The sequence below is a fragment of the Tympanuchus pallidicinctus genome, unplaced genomic scaffold (genome assembly GCF_026119805.1).
Source record: "Tympanuchus pallidicinctus isolate F22 unplaced genomic scaffold, pur_lepc_1.0 scaffold22, whole genome shotgun sequence".
NCBI lineage: Eukaryota > Metazoa > Chordata > Aves > Galliformes > Phasianidae > Tympanuchus > Tympanuchus pallidicinctus.
In genome coordinates, this window is record NW_026294739.1 from 16244690 (window position 1) to 16271399 (window position 26710).

Consider the following 26710-nt stretch of genomic DNA (forward strand, 5'->3'; position numbering starts at 1 on the left):
AACAGTTTTGCTAAACTTTCTGGTTCACATGAGTCCAAGAATATCTCATTATAAATGGAGACAGTCCTGAAAAAGCAATCAAGCATGACTAAAAAGATCACTCTTTTACACAAAAAAATAGCCTTCTTATTTTACCCTTTGTTGGAAAGACATTTGGCCAGCCACAGGGGAAATACATAATCTACTTTTATATTCAAATAATATATTTCAAAATTCTATGCATACAAGGACCTTAAAACAATTCTGGGTGGAATACATGAGACATGGGTTTATGCGATCCTAATAACTGAATTGCTGACATGGGCTGACAATTACTGGGAGGTTGTTTGTTTGTTTCTGTTACTTTAAAGCATGCATACGAGGATTCTGTCCATTAGTTATTTCTGTTGCAACTCTGAAGTAAAATACCAATGGGAAGACATTGCAGTAAACCATCCAGGGAGATCCTGACCAGAGAAAGAAGTATCTCTTATGAGCAGTATGCAGATTTTCACAGAGATGTTGATTTTTAGAGTTACATTAATCTGAAGCTAAATTTTGATACAAGAAGCATTCTGCCACAATTCATATATTCATACAACCTATTCAAAGAAGAGAATTTGTAGCTAATCTCTTCCAGAATTTCAAGGGCTAATGAATCAGCATCTTAATTTTAAGGATACTAATATGTCAGTGGTTCTGCAAGAAAATTGCTTTTCAAGGCAAAACTGCCAGGGTAAGAGTCAGGGAGGAGAGATGCAATTGATGTTTTTCACTGTACTTTAAACAAGACGACTGTTATTCAGTTTCTCAATGCCCAGGATTATGAAGATCAGAGTTCTACACACCCCAGAAGAGAAAAGCTTAGAGCAATTACAGTTCCCTTCTAAGTGCTGTAGCACTCGCTGTTGGTTTTCAACAAATAAGCAGCCTACACACATCTTTACTGCTTCATAGCTGCGTGAGGTTCACGCTCCTAAAACTCACCAATATCAAAAGAAACAGCGAATTCAACTGACAAAACACCACCATCTTAAGCCCTGAATTTTATCACTTCTGAAAAGTTGAAATTTTTTCACATATTAGCTGGATATGTTCCCCTTACGCCTTTGCTGAGAAACAGGGAAGTTACAATATCAGGGCGAAGGACTGAGGAGTGAAATGTCAGAGTGACTTGCGCATTCATTGCTTCCTCTGGACCCTTTCAGCTTATACAGCAGAACAGGATGAATATTTGTGCTAACTACACATTTCAGCACAAAGAACCCAATTCAGAGAAAAAAAAAAAATCTCATGCCATCTATGGCGTCTGTGCACTTTAGAAAAATACAATTATAAATGGTTTATTCATTCGCAGGGAAGAGCCTCTATGAGCGCTGTGCGAGCGACCTGCCCTGCTGGGTTTGATGAACCCGATCCAAAAAGCAGCAAGGGCATGGGCCTAACTTGCACCGACTCTTGTTTACCCCCCCAAACACGTCATGTACTGAAGCACGGGCTGTGTGACCAACTTGGAACACGCGATACACAATTGCACTTTAAAACTGGTACCAAGGGTTAAACAGCATAAAGACCCGAGCTGAAGGTGCATGGCTGGATGGACAAGTCAGAATGAAGATAAATTTACTGAAAACCATACTCAAATCTTTTGCAATTACTATTTTTAAATAGCTACTGGTTTAGGAAAACAACGCTGTATGGATCCTACTTGCACAAACAAAATGCTGTATTTATGATTCCTTATCTATTTGTGTATTCTACAAGCACTGAAAATCCCTCACAAATGCTCCTAAAAAAGAAAACAGACATAGCTGTACGTCCACAGCAGTTAATAGCACAGGCAGCTAATTAATTATGTACTTATGCGCGCAACCAGCTATTCATGCAAATTATACAAGCAGTTGAGTACACACTTGGTGCACACAGACACTTAATTGCCCAGAGTGCTGCAAGTCTTACCCAAGATTAAACATGTCATACCTAGCAGTTGCCGTGATCTAGATCCTCAGGACCCACAGATGAGTTTCCACCTACCAGCAAGGCGAGCTTACCAGCAGCATTCAGAACAACCTTTTGCATTAATGCAGGTGCGCAATACCAAAGAAACAAAGGGGTTTTTTGTTTTTAATACAAGTCTAGCAAAAATGATTTCTATTATACTCACAGGAAAACTAATTTGGCTTTTTTATGTCTTAAGTACCATTTGTAGACTTATGATGCACAAAACGCAAAAAAAGACGTGAGGGGAAAAAAAAAATTAAAATGTCTTTCTTTGATTATGTAACAGTGCAGCTCTCTTTCCTTGCCACTATCTCACTGATGCATTTGAAGTGCTATAAAAAGGTACTGTTTGAAGCCCTGCATAATTTTTTCCTGATGATGCCATTTGCTTCTGCAGGGCTAGAGGAAGAGCTGCTCCGTGTGCCCCCTCCTGGCTGCGGCCCCACTGCAGCCTCCAACCAGGGGCAAGGATGGCCACCACCATTTTCAGTGTACTCACGATAGCATCAACCAAAACGATTTTCAGAACAAAAACGTCGATGTTCATGGTTTCAGAAGGAATGCATTAAAATGAAGTTAAGTGGAACTTCTCATGGAAAGATCTACTAACGTTTCATAAATTTTAAAGGACTGTTTTCACTTGCATCATATTAGCAGTTAGACTCAATGCAGGACACATTGTCATCAGTACCAATTCTACCCAACTACAAAAGAAAAAAGCTCCCATTGTTATTAATAAACAGCAGCATTTAGAAGCACAATCTAATGTAGACATCTGAGAGTCATTAGATGGAAGCAATAAGTCTAATACCATAGGAAACGTTGGGGGTAATGGCTCAAGGACAATAATTACATTGCTCTTTTTTGTAATGACTGTATACTTGAGATACAATAGTTTCACATGAAAATGTAAACTTCACATGCATAGCTTGCGTTTTCATCTTTATTCTTTAAATAGATGAGGCAAATCTAGACTAAAGCCAGAATATTTTATGACTACTTTGAGAAAAATCTCTCTTCTCGTTTAGATAAAGAGAACTTGAAAGTTCACCATACAGTCAGAAACAAGGTAACTATTCCTTTGCTACTGGGTAGTGGATACCCAGCATCCGGAATGTGAAACAGAAGAAAGCTATAGGATTGAGGAAAAGAAAAGAGGAGGACATGAAGTAGAATCACAAAAGGCTGAGAAAGGGAAGGAGACTTGTGTACACCTTGATATGGAATGGAAGAGTATATTTTCTCTTTTTGTTGATCTCCATAAAAGAAAACCCAGTTCAACCTGTGTAATCCAAAGGATGAGAGTTAAATCCAATGTAATTAATTGAAATTATTTTATTTGCAACTGTAATTTTGCTCTGAGTCTTTTTCTAGTGCTGAAGCCTAGACCTAATGAGCAATCCTTCTAACTGGTTTTAGTAATAAGGGATATGTGCATACCTTTGAATTTGATATCAGATATAATTGCCACAATGTTTAAACCCCTTGTATACAGGAGTCTTGCTAGAAAATATTTAATTCTTGACCTTTCTGATGACCCAAGTTTGTTTTCCTCTCACCCAAGTACCACCAGAGGAACAAGTACTCCACACAGTTTTTCCAGACCAAAACAAACTGACTTCTAGCTACTCAAAGAGACATAAAATATCCAAAACTGCAGACTTACACACAAAGTATAAAAACTCCTTATGAAAACAGTGCCATCATCATAAATATTATTAACTTATGTACCTATTTGTCAAAGATAACTTTTGTGAAGTGATACCTGGTGCACTGAAAGATGCCACTATCCCTCAAGTCTTGGTTGCTCATGATTAACAGCACCCACACATACAACCAGCTAATCAAGATCTACCTTCTTTTTTTTCTACAGCATGACAAGAAGGATGAAGAGAATACAGCTGAAATGCTTTACTCTGAAGCCAAGCTTTATGAATAATATTTTTTTGCCAAACTTGAACTGTAAAACTTCTCCTTCATCAGTGACCTCATATCTTGACATTTATTCACATTTGCAGATTAGTCTAGACAAAGCACAGCAACAAACACACCCTTTTGAAGAAACGCTAGCACGATTTCCAGACTCATGAGCTATGAATTGATGAATTCATGCTCACTCTACACTCCACGTTACACACAACTGACTACATTTTGTGATGGAGCAGCTTCAGGCTCCTCTCCTGCTTCAGGATCCCAGATGCTAGAGCTGATCCTATGAAGCACCACACTGGTATTTGAGATGCCTGACAGGGAAGAGGCCTTGTGTTGGACAACAGTAGAGGGACGAGGTATTCAGCAGAGCAATTCGTGCCTACAAGCCACCTCAGCATGGCCCCCCAGCTGTGCCTGCACAGCACAGATGTGCTAGGTGAGGAGACCAGCAAAGCCAGCACATGGCACTGGGTGCACCCCTTACATGGTATGTGATAGCTTGGTCTAACACCCAGACACGACACACGATCCACACATGAATTCCTGTATAATGTTATGGAGACAGGAAAAGGTCAAGAGCTGCAAAGTTTAGATTCAAGAACTCTTTTTTTTTCCTGGAGAAATGGAAATTAGGTATTAAAGGAGTAGAGAAGATAAACCACTGCTCCCCTCCTCATTATCGCATGGTTCAGAGCAGCCACATGATTACTCTATGGTCCTAGCACAAAATCCACCTCTTGCAACTCAAACAACTATTTCTGTAAATATTACATCAAATCTCACAGCTGTAATGACAAAATATGAGGAAAAAATACCACAATCTTTTTCTCCAGTTATTTTTTTTGTATGAAATAATACAAAATGAGGGAACACAAAATCACTCTTACCAACTTTATGCGCTTTTGTGATTCCCCCCCCATATTTCAGAAGATCATTCTCCAGATGCCAAGCACTGCATAGGGTTACAGAAGGTCTAGGTGTCTGCATATCCCTCCAAGTAAAATGAATTTGCAATTGAAATTGACATTTTTAATTCTCTAATAGGTTGCTGGGATATTATCAGTACTCTTCCAGATTTAAAATTAAAAGCCGGCACGCTCACAGAAACACTACCTGCCCATACACACTGAGACAATGTTTCATGTGTTTCTACTCCAGGGCAGAAAGAATTAACTTTCAAAATCTTGCTTGCATTGATGAGTGGTCAGGGTGTCTTCACCCCAGTGCAGACATATACATTCTGCTAATACGAGGAAATGATTTTGGCTATCACTGCTGATAAGATTTTATCAGTATTCTCCATTGTTAATGTATGTCATCAGCCTTTGATAAAAATAAAAGACATAGAAACTATTTTGTTTAAGAGCAAACTCAGTCTCTTAACCATCCACTCCTTCACTAAGGGGATACACAGCCATGTTTAAAATAGAAATGTAAGAAAATCTTAGTAGCCCTTTTCTGTGTTTATAATTGTAAGCAATATTGCAGTAAGTTTTCATGGAGCACGAACATTTTAAAAAAAAAAAGCAAACAAACTCACTTTATGTTGCCTGTGCTGACTTATCTGGTCATATGACTTGGCATATTCTCCTTATCAGCTGCAAGAAACAGAGAAACCAAAAATTAATGGCTGGTCTTCTGGTCAGAGAATGGTTATACAAACTGCCTCCTTGCAACAACAAATTGTGCTTGTTTCATATCTTTCATAGAAGGGTCTCAAAGTAACAGATTACAGTTACACCCCATCCTTCCTAAGTAGCAGTGAATCAGCAGATGCTCAGCAACCTTGGAAAAAAACCTCTTTACAGGTTACTTACAGAATGGAGGGATAAAGATACAAGGTTTGGCCCTCTCTTTCCTTTTCTGACACTTTAGCTACAGTCATCTGATGAAGGAAGAAGGAAAGTTCACATTTCTCACAAATTTAGGATATCTTCAGATATTAGTGTTAGTTGGAAAAATTTCTTAACCCTTATGTTAAGGATAATTAATTCTTCTTTTCCTCCTTCCTGATTTTCCATCAGCACCACCCATTTAGTAACACACAATTCCATGCCTTTCTCCTTTTGACTACCACTGCTGCGACACTGAAGAGAATAAGTGAGGGGAGGAGTGAAGTCAAAAGGGTGGGGAATGAAAAGGGAGGGTTTGGATGGGGGAAGAAAGAGATGAAGAACAAGTGGAGGTCAAAGCAAAGGAAGAAAGCAGGAGAAGAAGTGAAAAAGCAAGAGAAGTGACTTCTGGGAGACTTGGAAATGTTCTGGAGAAGTGACTAGTAATACATCCCTCAGTCTTTCCATTTACAGCACCATTATATGCACCTCCAGTAGGCTGAAGGTGCTTCAGGATAGCAGTATTTCACCTCAGGAACTTTTATTTCTATCCTCATGTCTAGACAGGACAACAAACCACTGTACGGAATCTACCAGAGCTGGGCTCCAGTCCCATTACCAGGCCTTTGCAAACACATTTTGCTCCCCTGCATTACTGCAAACCCCCCGATGATAGGATGAGCATCCAGGGCCACGCAGGGCTCCCTGGTAACAGAGAACCAGAGCTGTTCGCCTGCGAGCAGCAGCCAATGTGCTCAGCTCATGCTCATCTCCTGCATGGATTCTTCTAGGCTCACCTGTGGCCTGGGCCACCATCCTCTGGCACAAGTGGCACTTTGCAAAGATAACACGTTTTTTAGATCGTAGAAGACAAAGGCCCCAACCTTCTCATGGCCAAGGAAGAAAGATTGTCTGTTCCACATTAACTGCTAAGAAGTCAGAAGAAGGAGGATGGATTCATGCCGACACAAGCAATGAGTGCTGAAACATTTCTTTCCTTTTCACGGTTTTCTTATGCCATAACTGAAGCATAAGGGAAAAATATCTCAGGAGTGTCTTGCAATTTTCAACCTTATTTATGCAAATTGACAGAAACTGCATCCAGCCAACAGCGCTGCATCAGTAATTAAAAAAATCCAGCCTTAAGTGTCTGATCTGAACACTCCATTGGCCATCTTGTGAATTTGATCACTGCTGAAAAGTCAGGCAATGAATATTACATATCAGGCTTTCCAGACTGATGGACATAGAAAAAAAATTTTTGCTGTTTATTTCTGATAAGATGGAGATAACCCTATATGACTGAATCAAGAACTGTACGTTCATGGGATAACACCTGTAGCAGGACATCCCTCATCCCAGGCAGACTGGGCTACGTGCACTGTAATCTGCCGTCACTGGTACGTTGCTTTCATCCTTTGGAGACGTGTCCAAAAACCCATCCCTGTGGAGAGATGAATAGTTCTACAATACTGGTTTGATTGTTCTCTGCTAGCCCTAAGGTGGCATATACAAAGAGGCATTTTGGAATTCTTTGAAGTGGTTCACAACGCCTGTTACTGACCACATGGTATGTATTCTGCATAGTCTCATCGACCTGTTTGTAAAGACCTCTGCCTACACTGAAAGATGTTTAGGATGGGACTTGGCAGATCCAGACTGAAAGCCTCAAGCCTCTGAAGAGCAGCGCCAGGCTCTGGGTGGGGATGTTTGTGGATGGCTCCCTCTGTGTCTCAGCATGGAAGCTGAGTGGAACACATCTAGAGGTCACTGGTCAGTGCATCTACTGTTTAAAAAGAGAAATTTAAAAGCCCCCACTTTTTAAATAGACCATGGGTATTGTTCAGAACTTCATCTTTTGGGATAATCTACAGGTCCAGCAGATCTGTACACACACAGATTCAAAAGAAAATCTTTCAACAAATGGCTGTTTTCTCCATTCGCTTTCTTCAGCTGATAGGACCCAGCAGCAAGACTTACACTTTGTGTCCAGGACAAATAAATAAAGGTCTAAAATCCTGCTCAACGTGCTTTGCTTCAGCACAGGATACACCATTAAGTGGATAACTCCTTATCCACAAAACTCTGCAAAAACGTAGTTAAGTCTTCCCATATCAGACCTAAGCTTCTAATGTCTCTTTCCAAGCGTAATGTAAAACATGCTATAGAAACCCAAAATAAATCCAATGAAAGCAAAGGGATGCCTCAACATTCCTGAGTTTCAAAACACTTCTCATTCCAAATCTACACTTGAGTAAAGGGCTTATTTTTAAAAGCAAGCCAACAAATAACTTTCTTTTACTGATTCGGCTTTAGTTATCTCAAAAAACAAAAACAAACCAAAACCCCACACACCTCAAAACCAAACCCAAGTAAAATCACAACACTTAAAAAATAAGTTGTATCTGTAGGTTTTTTTTTCCCTTGGAAAAGGGGAATTAAACTATTAAAGGACACCTTGTTAAGTAATTATATAGCAACATCACTGTGCAATTAAATAGCCATCAGTCCCTGCAGCTGAGAAATTTCAGGTAATTATTCGAAGATAATTTAATAGGAGAATTACTGTATTCAAGAAAGCATTAGCTAGTAATCTACCTCAATTAAAGCAACCAATTAATTTCAGCACCTTGATAATAGTTGCCTTTTGCAAAACTATCCTCCCCTACACATACACACACACAAATTGTAAATTTTAAAATAATAAAAAAATCTGAATTTGGTGCAATTCAGCTTCTATTTAAACAGTTCCCATCCAGAGAGTTTGGGGTGCCTTTGTTTTACCTTATTTTATCAGCATTTATGAGTTTGGTTTTTCTGTGGGCAAAACTATACCTGCATCTGTAAGTTAGAATAATGAGGTGTGCGCACAAAATCTGTATAGAAGGAGCAAACATTTGTCTGTTCATACCAAAACAGAGTGCAAAAAGCCACATAATAACTGGAAAAGTGTCTCATTGTGACAATGTGTCTTCAGGAAATTATGGGACTCTCTTGCAAGTTGTGCTGCTGTACAGAGCACTGGAGACAGAAGTCATTAATCACAGAGTTGCAAACAGTGCTTATTGTAACAGATTCTGTGCAAGAATAAAAAATGCACATCCCACCCAGCAGTGTGTTACGTAGCAAAATGTTTTGTCAAAGCCAGAACACACTGGCAGTTTTTTGCTGCAATGGGGAATATCAACAGCTTTCGTACTGGTGAGCTTGGGTTCCTTGAATGGCACCAACATCACCAGAAACATGGAGGCCAAGTGGGTAATTTCCAGGGAGGCACAGAAGAGAATTAGGCATCCAGATCTTACACAGATTCAGTGGTTGCTGAGGTCCTAAATTCCTTGCATTTCTTTAAAAATCAAACTATGTAACAATCAAGGAACAGTTCCTTTTTTAGAAATATCCTGTCATGCAGATGTTCACTATTTTAATTACCATTTTCTCAACCAGAGAAAACCAGATCTGTATTATGTTTTCTTTCATTTCCTATTTGTTTTTAAATAGAAAATAAATGATGGTTGCAAATAAAAGAACACCCATGTGATTCAGATCTTTATATATTCTCCATATATGCTGAGGGTTCCCTTCCCTCCCCCTTACACCACAGCAATGTGTTGATGGTAGACTGAATAAGTGCTCTTTTATCTAAGCCTTGAAAATATGCATAAACAAATACAAAACTCAGCCTTGGCAAGACTAATTCATTTAAGAAAAAAGAACTATATAAATGTTTAGAGGTTTGTTTTTGTTTTTTTTCCCCCTTTCTCTTTCATAGGATGAAATGAAACATAGACGTGAAAATCTCCACAGTCCGGATATGGAATAATCCTACATTGCAATAGTGGCTTTTTTGGAATGAGTCTGGTCTGCACTGTGATTAGAGCCGTTACCTGTTAAGTAACTGAAAGTCATGTAAAATCTGTCAGACTGTGGCCCCTGCCCCACGCCTTTGTTCTGCTTTGGTTTTTATGTCAACAGCTTGCCAATGTTCCCCCTACTGACCCATCCATTTAATTCAAGAGTACTCAGCATTACCTGACCCATTAGAACCACCCCAGGATTTGGAGAGGTAGACTGCATTCCATTGCTTGTTGTGTGGCTATTTTTTTAGCCCATCATTATTCCCAGCATTTTTCTAGAAAATTATCATTGCAAAACATTTTACTGAGCGAATACAAACGGCACCAAAATGCCTCCAAACTCTTGACAGACTCGATGGTGTTTAATATATTCCTGAGCTTTTGCTTTTTGCACTATCTTCCTATTTTGCCTTTTTATTACCATCACTGAGTAACCTTTAAGGCAACAGAGAAAGAAAGCAATAATAAAAACCCCGCAAACAGATCCATTATATGTATCTATTCCAAAATCTGTGTATCACTCTCCACCCTGATAATCAACTAGGCACTTCAGCATATATCTGCCTTAAATCACAATGATTAAAATGGGATTAAACATATATCTAAAGCCAGATTCACTCTTAAGTACCTTGCCTTGTAAGAAAACAAAGACAGGTATTTCACTGACCACTGGTTTTCTCACCTCCTCATCTAGTGGCAGATAGAAGAGCATGTATTAGACAGCACTGGCGCAGCCTCTTAAGCCTTTGCAGGTGGTTGTGATCCCTGTGATGGAAAATCTAATTTTTCTTCACTATTGTAAAGAGGGATGAGAAAGAATATAGCACCACAGAGATTAGGGAAGAACCCTAAAAAACTCCCAATGCAGTCTGCAGGGGCCATGAGCTGAACAGCAGGTATCTTTGGGACTCCTGCTCCCCTTTCTCTCAAAAGAGAAAATACAATGGTTCTTCATACCAAGCTAAACAAATAAACACAAAAAAATACCATATATTGACAGGATTAAAATCAGAATTTATCAGGAGGCTGCAACACAAATTATAAAACCAGAATAAGTAATTGACAGTATTTACTATTGAGAGCTACTATTCTCTTGGCATCCAGAGTCAAATTATACGTGCATTAATCCCCCAATCACAAGTTTACTCTCCGAACAATATAATCCAAGTGATTAGAGAAAGTAGAGATTCATCCAAAATAACTGCAAGATACCTAAAGGATTTAATTTGCTCCATCCCAGTACCACTTGCTGTTCTAATTATCATTTCATCCCGAGTTACTTGTAATTTCCTTTTAGTGCCAAAAAAGACGTACGTTTTCTTAGCATTTAGTAGGAGTCTGCTATTAATCAGTCATTTTTCAACACTTAGAAATTTTTTTTCATGGATTTAATACATATTTATCAATTGATCACCCATAGCAGCATTATCTGCATTGGTAATTGATTAAGAAAACATTAAAGAATTTCAGTCATAATAGGGATGCCCTGAGAAGCTTCCTCATATCCAACAACAGGTCAAATTCACAGGCTCTCAATTAAGCACTCTGCCAAATTGAGATCACTGAGATTCTTCCCTAGGACTGTGTATTATTTTATTACCTGTTCTGCATGAGGAAAAAGAACATCAGCTGAGCCCCTACTGGCAGTGAGGTACGTGACTGAGGGACGTGGTAAGCAAATTTGGTTTCGCCAGGATTCAACACCTGGTGTCTGTTTCCTGTGACTACTTTTAGAAGGCAGGCAAAATGACAGGCTCACCTTTGTATGACCGAAAGCAGAGGTAACAATTTTAAATCAGTGAAGAATGGTAGCACAAAACATCACTCTTCTAGCAGAAAACAAATCTTCTGAGACACAAGTTTCAAAACCTGGGAGGCATCCTCTAAAATGTCTCCCTTCTGCTAAGGCCCGCAGGAGGAACCTTGTCTCTTCCCACAAGCCGGCAGTTGGAGGGATGGCTGCAAGGGCTGCCAGTGGCTCACCCCAGGGCAGCACGTGTGCCCTCAGCATGCAGCAGCAAGTCTAGGGACCACATACATGAGCAGCTTTCTCAGCATCAACAAAAAAAAACATAGCCACAAGAAAATAATACTCCATACAGACAGGTCCCATCTTAACCCGTAAGTTCTTCCCAGCAGCAGCCATCTGTGTCTGTCCACAAAGCCTTTTGTTCCAACACTTTGTACCCCAAATTTAAGAAAAAAGACTCTTTTTTCAGAAAATGAGAAAAATTATTACAGAGAGATTAAAGGTGAGGGGAGAAGGAATATTTTAGGTAAGACATGGTTAGCTACACAGACTTTAATAACCACGAGTAAGGAAAGGAAGTTCAATTTAAATTTCTTGCTGAACAGAACAACACTGGCAGTTTACCATCACTAAGGCTGGGAATGGTTCCCTGCTAACCCCACAGATGCTCGTGCCACCCAGTTCAGTTCTAACACGCACTGCAGGGGGAATGTAGTTCACACATTTAGAGATCTAATCTGAACACTGATTCATTTCAGGATGATGGTGGGATTTTTGTTGCAATAGCAGTTGTGAATCTAAGCATCAGTGAACGCCGAACAATCACCTCTGCTTCAATACTGCCAATCAAGCACATTAAAACAAGTAGCATAAATATTCTTATTATTGGAAACAAATTTGTGAATGCTTCTGTTATTGTTGTTTATGGCTAAGTCACTATTAAAGTTAGTCATATGAGAAAACCAACTCCATCACATTCATTAACAGAACTGGAAAGAGAATAAAATTCAACTTAAAACAATAATTCCAGGAAAAATATTTTCCTCTTGTGACAAGTTGTTAATTGTCTTAATCTACTAACTATCAAACAATCTCTATCTCCAGTGATGAAAAAGAAATTGGGTATCATCCATTTTATCAGCTACCATCTCCAAGGATCTTAGGATGCTGTTTTTAAGAAATGGCAAACAGAAATGAACAGAAAAAGCTCAGCCAAGTTATCAAAAACACTTATATTAAAAAAGCTCTGTAAAATCTAATCCTGACATCAGTAGGTTACAACTTTGCATGTCCCCAGGGCACTAAAATAATACTCTTTAGAACAGCAGGTGGACTATTTTAGACTTCAGCTTTCTAGTTCTAACAAGGCTTTTACATTTTTTTTTCCTAGGAATTAAGGATGCTAATCACAATCTCCAAATGTGCATTGCTGGGTTGTAAAAATATTAGACCACAAACTGACATGGCAGCAATGCATTATGCTGCTGTGAAGGAGTCCTAAATAGGAGGAAAACTCGAGATTCCAGGCCTGCCATCACAAAGGTCAACATAATTGGCCACATACAGCAAAATCAACCCCCGTGTCTTCCCCTAGCCAAGTCGACTGCCAAGGAAACCCTTTCTTCCTACTGGGATAAATGAAGTCTAAAGTAGAAGGAGCAGGAGGCTTGGAAATTTTAGATTTAAAAATGTAAAGAACCCAAAAAGATGGCAGCCAAATTTATCCTTCATCCTAAAAAATGACATCCAAATTTAGCACAAATGACAGTTACAAGTTTGAAGCAAGAAATGCCTAGGATGAAACGTTCACGAAGTCTTGATAAGTACATCTCTTATAAATTTTCCTTGGATTCAGAAACCAGTTAGAGCAGAGAACAGAAACATGCAGTGACTAAGCCCATAACAAGCATAAAGGTCCCTTGACATAACATAACAAACAGGTACAAAAGATTAACGAAGATTAAAGAAAAGTTGACAACCTCACCATTAAAATAACGTGCATTGTGAGTTCTTTAGAACTGAGCTTGGGCATCAGTAACTCATCCAAAAAATAATGGATGTGGAAGCAAAACTTGCCTGGAATATTCCTTCTGATCATTTCAGGTCACATAACCAGAACTTTGCTGCAACTAAGGTCAGCATTTTTGCTAACTGATATTTGTCTCATTGGCAGTAAGAGATCCAGCTACACTATGAAGTAAATACTTATGAAACAAATTTCTTCTTAATACTGCTCCATCTGGATAAATAAGTTCTCCATCAAAAACAAAGCTCACAATTTCTTTGGTTGCCTACAGGCTACCATGAAAAGAATACTAATCCTATTCAACGTACAGCCTCATCTCAGGAGATAAACCTTTTGCTTTTTTTCAGAGATTTAAGAAAAAACTAGCAACATCCACAGACCCCGCTATCCTACCAATATTTTGACCTCGGTACTTTTTCAACCACCAGATCCTGGTTTTACCAATAGAAACCCTGCAGTCTCACATCCCATGACTCTGACATCCAAAATAGGACCGCTGATACTCCCCTCGAGAACTCCGTAAAGCAGCAGTTGTGACAATATCATTTGCAAAGGAAGGATGAAGGATCTCTCTAAAGATGAAGGGAGAAGGATGCTCTTATGCAGCTGGATATGAAGCACTGTCAATAGAAACTACATCTGTGAACAGCAGTAGCAAAGCTCCAACCCAGCTCTGCCTTAGGCAGATACATGAGGAGCAAGAAAACACCCCAAGGAGTTTCTTTTCTCCCACAGCACATTCAAACACTGACAGATTATCTCTGATAAAATAAATCTTGCACTAATTATGAAGAAGATCAGTCACAATGTAAGGACACAGCTAGTTCCCCAACCCTGCTGGTGCAATGCAGCTGCCGGCAGGGCAGCATGGTGAGATATAAGATGCCATTCTACAAAAGGCGATGAGATGTCTTTGGAGTGTTGCTCAAGGCTGCCCTTAATCCCAGTGCTCCTAGCCCAGCCATCCAGATCGCTCCATTTCTGCACACCTTTGGAGAATTACCTGTTTGCAAAAACCTCGACTGTCAAATAGGTTGAATGAAGTACATGGCACAGAAAGCCTATGAATAGTAGGGAGAGAGGGGAAACAAGGAAAGCAATGGAATAAAAACAAGAGCACCACACATTTTATATGCTGAAGAAATGTATTTTCTAAATTACATGCAGACTTGTTTCCATTTTCATATTCTTTATTGCGGTTTTTTTTGGTTTTGTTTTGCTTTTTTTTGGAAGCTACTGAAAATGAGCGTAAGAGACAAAAAAGTACTTTGCCCTGCAGGAATACAAAAATTGTAAAAGCACAGGCAGCACTACAGAGGAGCAGTGCCATTCACTCACAAAGAATTTTGTGCATGTAGATGGCTGATTAATTGCTGGCCTGCCTAGACGAAGCTGCAACGAGCCAGATACTGTCAGCATGCCATCTGTTACCATGGAAATGCACAATGTTCCTGTTTCTGACAAACCCTTGAATACTGGATAGATTGTGCCATATGTAAATAAGGCAAATTAGTTTTCCTATATCTTCCAGACAAGGTTAGACTAAAAGAAAATATATCTGTTTAAACATACTGTAACCTCCAAGATGGGAACTGGGTAAATCTTCCTTCTTTTTCCCATAAAAATCTCATTCAAATTGTTGTTAGAATTGAAGCACTGTCAGCCAGCATTAAGAAGCATAAAATTAATTCCCAACCAGTAATGTTTACAAAAGCAGTGCTAAAAAGAAAAAATACATATGCTGTACGCATACAGCACTCACTGTGGTCATTCTATTTTTACTTCCAAATTTTTCTTTCTTTCCTCCTCCCTGCCCCCTGCAATGGGGCAGTGTTAAAACATACGTAAGAGAAAAAAAAAAAAAATAAAGAAATTTGTATGGTGAGATGCTGTAGTTTGCATCATTTAATCAAAATGCTAGTTTCTTAAGAGATGCCATAGTTTTTAAACAAGAAAGCATTTCACTTAGTAATTTGAATATTGTTACATGTATAGCTGCAGCATATTAATTCTACTTAAATCAGAGGGGCTGCAGTAGCATGCATGTGTAAGGGTCTAGTTTAAGGATTTCAGAAGCTAGAGCCTAAGTGTTTGTTCCATGTTCTCACGTTCCTATAAAAAATTACAAACTCCAGGGTAAGAAATTTAGAACTTAAGATTTTGATTAGTTACTGCATTCTGCAAATTTGTATAAAACAAAAAGCAGGAAGATAAAAAAGAACAACAAAATACACTTAATGCACTCATTGACAATAACACATTTTGGGTAGCTATAAACATCAGAGCATACTGCCTCACTAGGCTGAATTTTCCTTGACCGTGAGCACTTTGCAAAGCACAGACAACAAAATATGGCTTTACACGAAGGCACGTCTATCCCCAGAAGTATCAGGTTAGTATAAACATCAACCCCAAGAGCATAAAACTGATGGAATTAATACCATATACGATCCCTTTAGCCAGATAACAACATGAAATGAGGTGATAAAAAGGAGCATCTCCACAAATAGACTGGAGCCCTTCTGAACCATGAAACAAGTGTGAGTCAAAGAGGTTCTAACAGTGGACCAGCACACATTAGTCATAGGGCCAGAGGAGCAATAGCATGACTTAAGTCACTTTTCATTATTTTCATCGTAAGTGAACTTACTCCACAACTCACATTTTCTATTTTCACTCTATACCTTTATGAGGTAACATAGCATTCTGATAGAGACAACACTATCTAAATTGGGATATGAAAATGTCACAGGTCTCACAACTGTCAATGTGCAACATTGTGAATGCAGGCTTTATGGGTTCTTAACCTGCTTCCTGCCCCCTGCCCCACAACTTCTTTTAGTGCTTTCCAGCACTGAGATTGATGTATGGTATAACAATGGCTGAGCACTAACCTCACAAAATTAGCAGGCAGCTGTGTATGAATATCTACCTGATAAGAGAATTAATCAGTAGCTCCAGTAACAATAAGGTTAACACATTCATGGTAAACACATCCTGTACATTTAATACATTTTTATACAGTCCATTTATTGATACTCAACTTGCAACACTGTGAAATGTAACTTCTAAAAACTGAGCAGCCATTTCCAATATTTGTCAAAACATTATTGCTTGTTTGAGCCTGACACTACAAACTTAGAATCCTTAACTATCCAGAACTTCATCACTGCAACATTTGTTAAATCAAGGTGACTATAAAATAGAGAAAATTCAGATGAAACATATTAGCTATCTTAACTTTATTTTACAAAAATGAGGCTTGTTAGGATTAGTCACTGCTCTCAGCAGCATTCATGGTATCACCTGTGACAGCTGATTCTGTGACACTGACTTCTTCCCCTAGAAGCACATACTGCAGTGCCTTGAAGTTCTGCTCTTCTCCTCAACCCTGAGTCTCCTGAATGCAAGAGCATACAGGGAACGTGACACTCACTGACTTCAATTGTGCTGCCTGCCCAAGTACAAGGAGAAAGTCAAGAATCTGAAGAAGGGAAGATTGATGGGGAGCATGACTGTGAAGTGTCCATTTCGGAAAAAAAAATAAAAATTGTACTTACAGGAAATCTTTCATATTTTTTCTGAACACCTTCCTAGCAGTCCTACTTACCAAAGAGTGCAAAAGCATTCCATGAGAGTCCCTCACATCTAAGCAAGCTGACAATAGCATTCTATTTAATCAGCAAGCAGAGCACTGATTTGCCAAACTGAGCAGCTGAATGGTGTGCTATGCCTGCTATGTAATGTTTTGTGAATGTGAGAGCAGAGTTCAAACTTTAAAAATATTCTATAACAAAAATGAGTCTACATCATACCAAGTAAGTCATCTTTAGCCTGAAAATGAATTAATCCCAAAACAGAAGAGACATTATTAGTTTATACTTCTGCACATTGAGCCTAAGCAACCTCCGTGAGCTATTACACAACACACAAGAAAACTGTTACTTTCAAATTCTTTGCCATTTTTAGTAATTAGGTAAGGTTTTGCAGCAGTAACCAATGAAAATTTGCTTTGTTTAATGTTAACAAAGTCTGGAAAGTCCATACAGAAAACTAATTCAAGTAAAAGTCAACCATAACCTGGTGTGTATTTAGCACTTAGCTTTCAGGAATTCATCAAGCGCAAGTCACTTGAAGTTGAAAAAAGCTGCTTTGAATGTCACTGTCATTAAAGCCATAAGAAAACTCTCACCTATAGTGGAGGGAAGCTATATTAATATATTCTAATAGTTCTGTTGAAATACAGACACACAGTGATGAATATAACTGCAAGAAATGTTTCAACACTTGCAAATCGCATAGAGATAAGAGCAAATGGATGCTAACTAATTGCTAGTAATTCCTGGTTGCGTCTAAGATTCCCTACTTGGATGCTGCCAGAAGTTATCCTGACATGGTACGTTTCTCCTGAATTAACAAGTTTTTCTGGTCGATTCTATCAGATGAATTGAGCAAAAGGGCTGGATGAAAGACAAGCTGGCATTTCTGCTGAGCCAATGGACAGACAGGTTACATACTCTTTGGGAGTATATAGTCAGCATGCATCCGATCGGTCGCTTCTCATCCTCCTGATGCTTGGGAGCTCCTACTGGTACTTTCTACAGCAGCACATTTAAAAGCAGATTCAGGGAGTGGACTTTATTCCTCAACAACATCTATAATTGTAGGAGGTGTGGGTCTGACCTCTGACAAAAGAAAAGGTCCTAATAGGACAAGAGCATTAAATTTTCAGATAGTGCTTCAGTGAGACTGAGTGTGGCCATGAAGCACCGGAAGCCAATTTTCTCGTGAGTATAATATTTTCGGTTCCCTCTAATAATGTCTGCTGGAATAAAGATTAGTTCCTGTCAATAGAGCTCCTGGATATTCCCTGCATACAAAGCATCTGATTCAAACTCCCTCATGCTGTTTGATTTGCAGCACTTCCTCTCTGACATTTGGTAATGAGTATCTAAAGACAATTAACTTTCTACACACGGATTTTACAGTGCAACACACATGTATGAAGTCTCACCTCTTTTGACAAAACTACAGTAAAGCACTTCTGTGGAAATAGTGTTAGAAATGTCATGAGAGATCATTCAATCGAAAGAACCAGAAAATATGTTTTATAACAGATTCAGAAGTGCTGTGCTATAGCACCTGCAGAACAGGAATACAATTGGTGACAACCACCTGCGTGCTGCAGCGCCACATCTGTGTCCCCTGACATCACCTTTACTCCGGAAGTGAGTTTGACAGATTCCCCTAACAGCAGCTTTTGGTTTGTTTTAAAACATTCCTGTCTTCCCACTCATTGGATAACCTGTGTCTTTAGAAGAGGTCAGAGGTATCCAAGGGAATCCAAGCAGTATTTGAAGGTTTCTACCACAGTCTGGGGAAAAATACTAGCATACCTCCAAGTACAGTGTGATGAAGAGTAAGAAAAATTAATTTCAAGATTTCGCTTCATTTTTTAGCATCTAAATATTGATCCCAGATAAGGTGTTGGCCTATCAAATCTAATTTTGTTTTTGCAGTTTTGTTATAAAGAGAACATGAAGGACAGAAGCAAAGCTTTACTGGGGACAAGGCAATGAAGAATGTCTTCGAGGACTCAGTTGTTCTCAGCTGTTTATCACAGAATGCATTTTCCATTACCTTTATTTTGTTACTCTTGTAATTAAGCAACATCCTTTGTGATCTGAGGTAGGAAATCCCACTTAGATATTTCCAAAAATGAATGTGAATTCTCCCAGGTTCAAGTCTGCTGGCACTAAGTTCAGTTCATGATTTTCAGTGTTCCCACATTAATTCTGAAAACTTCAGGTTCTTCTGGAACTCCATGGATGTCCTCTACCATGGCTTTGTACAAAATTAAGACAACTAAAATTAATATATACTATGCACACAGAAGCATATATAATTCCTCTATCACTATCATGTGAAGAACACATGACAACTGCTCCGGAAGATCTACTTAGAAATAACATCTACCCAACTGAACTAAACCCATTCCATCCTTCTTGGTATCATCAGGAAAAGGCAAGAGGAAGTAGAATGGAAAATATGAAAACACTCACGTAAGGCCATACACACAAGGCTATAAACATATCTACCCACAAATTCACCTTAACACTATCTTTTTCTTTTTTTTTTTTAATCTGTTACATGACAGCATCTAAAGGATAAAATACATAAAACTAAAAAGGCTTAATTGAAATCTAAATGGTAATCCACAGTTGGCATATGTCATCATTGTCATTTTGTGCTTGCAGAGTGATGTCAGTTCTTACCTGCAGAGTATTTAACGCTATTTGACACATCAAGGACAGGTATGACATCAAAAATACCCAACAACTTCCTTCTTCAAGCATTTAGTAAGAACCTTTCAGAGATAAGCTAACCATAACATCGATAGAACCTTACTAGTCAGATCCCTAAACTCATTACTTTGAATTATTCCCCACCAAAGCATTGTCACAAGGCTGCATGTGCATACAGTCATAAAAGCATATTCGAAGTTACTTTTTATTTTGTGACTTTTTGTTAAAATACTCAGAACTTTCAATAAGTAAAGCATCTGACAGTATCAGTAAACACCGCTATTAAGCAAACAGCTCTAAATATCAATAAATACCAGAAAGATGTACGTTATGACTGTTTCTATTTAATCATGAAATTTTCATTTTATGCCTCAAAAATAAATATATTCAATATATTAGGAGCTCAGCAGAGAGGAAAAAAAAAAACAAAACAAAACAAGAAAACTCCAAGATTTAAACCCTTTTTCTCCCCGCCCCTGGAACAACAGATAATATTCCTCTAGCAAGAGAATGACCCATAGCTTTGTCTCAATTTCTTCTGGTAAGAAATAAAACCATCTCTTTGAATGCAATGAAGTTATTTTTAATTCATCTGAAAATTAAAAACGGAGCAGGAACATTTGACACACTTTAAGAGAACTTCAGTAGTTGTTTCCTTAGAAGAGCTTCTACCTTTACCTAACGGTACTTTGGCATTCACAGTATTATCCCTACAGCTCTCTTGATGGCAGTCATAGTGAAGGTTTCTTTTGAAACTCGCACAGATTAAATTGACTGTATTCACCTGGTCAGTCAAGTAAAACAATATTGCTATTGAATACATTTTCCATTGTGACTCCAATTTTGTTTCTGACCTCTAATATGATTTTGCCAAATCACCTCCTCTGTTCTTCCACACTTACTGAGATTAAAAACTCCTGGGAGTGGGGCATCTCTGTACAGTGGGCAGTATAATCAGGCTCCAACCAGACAGCACAGACATCTCAGTAACTGTCATAAAAACAGCTGAAAACTATAAACCATTTCTGGAGGTCTTTCCAGACTTTTAACCCACCTAGCATCTCTGCAGCTTGTAGAAGCACTTGAAGTTCTGCTCTGTTTTCAGTAACGTCTTACGTTTTCTCCTCACTTCCCCTCTTCGTACAGCTTCATCATTTTGTTGGTATTGAAACTGAATACACAATGGCAAGGAAATTTAAGGTGGTAACTAAACCTCTACAGAAACTGAGGAGCTGCTAAGCACTTCATTTTATAGGTAGCCATGGACTCTAGGGATGACCAACTGCTTTTAACAGGAAGCACACTGCTCGACTTTCTAGATTCAGAATTTTAAAAATACACACATTGTGTTCATTCTTTTCTACATTTTTGGTTTCTTGAAATGTGATGAAATGCAATGGATAAAAATTGAAGTGTAAATAAAAACTACAAGAATTAAAACAAGTTTACTTTGAAAATAAAAAAATACGCAACAAGTTAAGCAAAGTTACTCAAATCCATAAATGTGGCATGAAGTTGCCCTTTTTGTTGTTGTTGTTGTTTTTAATAACAGGGTTCCCTGAAGCTTTTATACCTGCCCATCACATCTGCCTACCATTAAATTAGCATTCCCCACTTAAAAAAAACCCAAAATACACTGCAGAAGTGCAGTCAACTTGCTCAAATGACAATCAGCTACCGACTAAAGGTTTATCATCCCCAAACCTGGGGAGATTATTAATCTGAATTACCCTATAACATTTGAGGAAAAGAAATGTTAGTAAATCTTGTGAGCTTTTCAGTCTCTTTACATCTGTTTAATGAATGTAGCTTAGTGCCTCTTGAATGCTAACACATCTTTGTTATGAACTTTATGCTAGAAATTGACTCTGTCATCTATTAGCCAGTTAAAACTTTTAATCAGACAAATGATTGATGAAACAAGCAGTTTTTGGATAGCAAAATCCATTCTGATGGTCTAGTAACTGATTTCACGTCATGAAAATTAGCTCCATTATTGCTACCTGTTGTAGCCTATGAACTGATATATAGGACACTCACTAAAGATTTTAATAAAATGCATACTATTTCCAGGGCCAAGCTGCATTTAAGTGTTATTACAGTGCACTGAAAGGAGTTACAACTAATTTGTGTAGAAGGAAGATATCTGGTAATTTCGTGGCTGCATCTCATCCAAGGTTCAATAAGCATTAACATTTTGGCAACACGCTGCCATAAGAGGGCCTGTAAGTGCATCAGGATGGGAATCAAGGCATATTTGCAGCAAATTGGCTCAAAGATAACAAAACGTAAGAAAAATCCCAGCACAAGTTCAGCTCTAGAACAGAAAGAAGTTCTGGCTGGCACACGTGGCAAAGAAATCGATCCCTGTATCGGAAAGACCATTTAAAGTATTTCACCTAGGTTCCAACAGTTCATAGGCCACCTGCTAACATAGTGTGGTTGATCAAATGTCAGCAGTGAAATTGGTGTGAGAACCACCACTTCTCAAGACTACTCCCAAAGGATCTTGCAATTAATTTTTTGTTGCAGTGCAGAGCATTTTTAAAAGAGATATGTCTGGCATCCAGAAGTGATTTGAGAAAGGTATGGATTTCTTAAATATCTATCATTTAAAAGAGCAATAGGAATGCAGTGAATGAATCATGAATATTCCTTGAGAAAAAAGGCTGGGTGATCAGGGGGATTCCCCTACATGATAAGATAAGGTAAATCAGCATAGCTTCATAAAGACAACATGTGGCAGCAATACACTAAATATTCAGCAAATAAGCCTTGAAGAAAAAACTTGGCAGTTTTTTGCACTGCAGCATTTGACAGTGACAAAGTTTCGTGTTACTCAACATCCCTTTGTTAACATTAGATCTATCAGGGGTAAAATGAGAATGGACAGACTTGCACTTAGTTTATATCAATATAAACGTAAAAAACATCTCCAAAAACTGTGCATTTCAAGGCAGCAAAGACACAGATCATTAATGTAGAACAAATACAAATTTCTCGGTGTCAGCTCAGTGATGTCTCCAAGCCTTGGACAAACAAACCTTCCACCAATTGCATCCTGGCACAGAAGTTGGGGAACAAAAGCCTCTGAGTTTTTCCAAGGTCTTGACAAGACTGGCAGTAAAGAGGACATTCCACGATGCAGGGGCTACTCTGTGTGCATTTACCTTTGCTATCCAAACATGGACAGAATCCACAGTCACTGATTTTTACAGAGAAGGAACATTAGCACAAGCCAGCCATTCTACCTTGCTCTAGCTACAAGGTTACTCTCATTGCATTGTTTTTTACAGCAAAAATTTGTTTACCATGGTTACATGGTTCATTGGGTCCATAGCTTGATTACACTGAAAACAGCTCTTTCTGATCTCTAAAGGAATTGGAACTGTGCTTCATAATACAGCTCCAATCAACCACCCCAAGAGAGATGGGCAGGACTTGTGGCTGGAAGGATGCATAGCCAAGGGCCACAGGCAAAGCAGCAGTGGGGAAAATGAAGAGTTTTGCAACATCCAAGGTGAGCAATGTCCTTCTGTACAGCTTCATTGGCAAACCCACCAGCTGATGCAAACAGATGAACAGTCTCTCAAATTTCACTTTTGCCACCCAATTAGCAGATACATTCCAGAGTTACATCACATATCTCACTGACGCCCTCTACTGAAAGAAACAGTGTACTTAATTGCACTGCAGCAACATAAAGCTACTATTCAGTATCCCTTTCCTCATACTCCTGGTATTCACCTAAATGAGCCAGAAAATTCTCCTATCTTGGCCACTACCTGCATTCTGCAGCTACAAAAAGACCACGCCATGGTCTCCCGCACTAAAACTGAATGTTCCTAAACCAAAGGAAATTTCTGTCTCCCCTGTCCCCTGGATCATCGTTTTCCACGTAAGAGTCTATCCTGTGATTTTAGTAGAACCATTTTTTCCCATTTGTCTCAAAATATTTAGATTCGGATTCCAAATTTGCAACCACGTACAGAGACCTGAACCACCTGAACCAGAGAGACAAAGCAAAACCCAAGCTCAGCAGCTTTCAAACATTTACATTTGTGGTGAAAACTTTTGAAGCGGGGTACAATACTGGTTTGTAAGGGATTTTATAATCTAAGAAAGAATTATAATGACATTACCTATCCTTTTCTTATTTTGCTCCCTTTAACTATTTGGACTCCTACAGATGCAAAGCTGGTTTCAGACCCAAAACTCCAGCCCTCCAGTACATACTGTACATACTGTACATCCAGTATACCTGTAAGCAGAAGCCATCAATCAATTTGTATTTTAAAATAGGATAAGACTAAAAATATTCCTTCAAAAACATGTTTTCTTTAAGAAAACATACTTCAAAAGTCTACACAGGATTTCTGTTAATAAAACTGCCTCTATAGGTCAAAGATCAAAAATTAGCGAGGGTCCACAACATGCAGAGCTTTAAAAAATGTCACTTCCTTTCATTTTCAGCATAAGAAATGGCCAACTTGTTCAGGGCAAATACTTGTTTGAACTGAGGATTTTATTATTAATCTCTGAAGACTGCTGAATTTAGGGTCACAGTAAGGGTTGATTAGGTACAAGGTGCACAAAGCTCTCCTCTGTCAATGCTATTGAAAGAAGCAAGTAATTTAGATTCAGAATTGGTCTTGGATTGAAGCTCACTCCATTACCGACCATTTTCAATTTCAGCTATACAATAAACATCAAGCTCAGCAAGGAAATTAGTACATTTGGTAATGTATTGGGAGAGATGGGTGGGTCTTTGACAAGATGACACTTATCACCAAAGCTTCAGTTAATGAAACCCTTGAGTGGTTTCTGCGTTTGACATATTTTGACATTTTTTGAAATCACATCCAGCAGGTTTTTTTTTACCCCACAATGTTCTTCTTTATGAGAAAAAAATCCATCCATCTTTAAAATGAGTACTGAAGTACTGCAATATTATCGGAAAAAAAGTAAAGAGATGCTGACTGCACTGAAGGCAGAGGGAAGAGAATCTGACTTTCTTTAAATGCAGAAAGTATAGTGAGGCACGTAGTATTTAAACTGAGGAAACACCAGAGCTAACACATTTCAGAAGAGAGCTTAGATTTCAACAAGCATGTCTGTATTATTCAGTTTGTACTGAAAGCACTGTGAACTGTAACAGGAAGTCTGACAGCAATGTGACTGCAGGAAGTGTTCAGCCTTAAGTTCTCCTCCTCCTTACCTTACACATGCAAAAAATTACCATGAAGTACTTTAGATTGGCCATTAATAAGATAAATATATTAGACTCTCTATTGAAATATGAACTCGTGAAACAACTTTCCCTGAAATACTTTCACAGCAGAATCGTTAAAGTTTTGTTTAACATGATGTTCTGTATTTTTATTTAAATAAAAAATAATGAGAGCAAATGAGAAAACTTACAGCTGTAGACCTTGAGCAAACTTACTGTACAAAAGACACCAAAATATGTGAAAAAAATAGAAGAAAATTAGGAGACAGAAAGAGAGAGTGAACAATTGCTGGCTCTCTGTAGCTGATGACCCACAACCTCCACAATAGTTCTCAGATCACTTTAAATGCTGCTTTGTAGCAACGTGGCACCTACATTGTAAGACTAGAATTAAAAAGGGTCAGAAGAGACAGAAGACTTAGAGATCTCCAACTCTGAGCGGTTTGATATTTACTCTTTTGCTTTCCTGAAAGCCGAGGGAAATTATTATGGATTCATATATTTCAATCTCACACAGCTCTATTATTGTTCATTTTTAAATTCAGAGCTGAGAGAACAATTAAAACAAAAAATACAAAGCCATCTAAACAGGGACATTCCTGAACTCTGCAGACCTACAAGGCAACACTTAGAGCTCCAGTTCCCAGCCGGGTGGTCCTTCCCAACTATTTTTTTCCAGCACAAGTGGGAGGTCACCTTGAAGATCTCAGGGACAGCAATTGTATTATACAGGATACATACTCCTGAAGGGTTGCATTGTGTTGCAATGCAATTTTTATTTAAAACTTTGCCCTCCCATGACTCTGCTCTAAGCATTTCCCTTGCCTCCCTCAATCAAAGTTTAAGGTGGCAGAGCCCTCTTGAAACCCTAAAGAAGGGACGACAGGAGATGACATTTTCCGAACCAAAGAAATCCTGTACCATAAAAGAGTTAATGATTATTTCTCTAGCTTTAGAGGATTTGTTTTGTTTAAACTGGAATTGTTTCCCACAACACTACGACCAAATCCACCACATCCTCCTGAGTCTTGGGATCTTTCTGACAGTTTCAGACTACACTTCACCATGAGTTCAAACTACAAAATATCAACACAATTACTAAGCCTCAGTAGCACCCAAAAGATACATTACAAAGCCTGGCGAAGTTCAGTAACCCAGCGTGCTTCTGGGATTGCAACAAGCTCTAGTTAGAGCATTAGCTCTAAACAACACAGCAAGCATTAATGTAGGAATGTCCAAAGATCTAGGAGAAATTCCAATAACAAATTAAGCAACCCCAGATCTGCATTTCAATGCTGGAGATGGTTTGATATAGATTTTTTATACGTTAGAGACACGTAAGAACAAGCTAGATAGATCTCACACGGCTGCGTCAAGTTCTTTGTCTTATCTGTACCATTCCTCTGCAATTTCGGAAGGACTGGTAATAAAAGGAACCTACAACTCTACTGGCTACTCTAAAAAAGGGTAACTGAAAATACAGTTCATATGTCATCCTGTAATCTCAGTGAAGAAGTGTGCAGATCTACACATTTTAGTCTAGAAAAGTCTAAACAAATAATCAGATGGAGAGTTTCAAATCACTGGCTATTATCCCATTGAACAGAAGTAAATACTTCCATACCACACATTGTGGTATGTAATTATTTTCTGACAGCATTTAACTAAAAACTGGGTGGTTTTCATACTCCTGACTGGAGAAAACATGTAGCCCGTTCCAGTAATAAAGATACCTGCCAGTTTGCAGCATTTTGGATCTCACACACTGAATAATCCACACTTATTCAGTCAAGCAAGT

General features: G+C 38.5%; 1 long non-coding RNA gene across 7 annotated transcripts in view; it reads right to left on the reverse strand.

Annotated features, from left to right (window-relative positions):
* Positions 1-26710, reverse strand: part of LOC128082703 (uncharacterized) — a 248835-nt gene that overhangs the window by 129202 nt on the left and 92923 nt on the right. For 6 of the 7 annotated variants that reach the window (XR_008207802.1, XR_008207807.1, XR_008207801.1 and 3 more), the window contains one exon: positions 5453-5510. The exons of the other annotated variant lie outside the window; for it this stretch is intronic. This is a non-coding gene — a long non-coding RNA (uncharacterized LOC128082703). The remainder of the gene's footprint in view (positions 1-5452; positions 5511-26710) is intronic. 7 annotated transcript variants of the gene reach the window in all.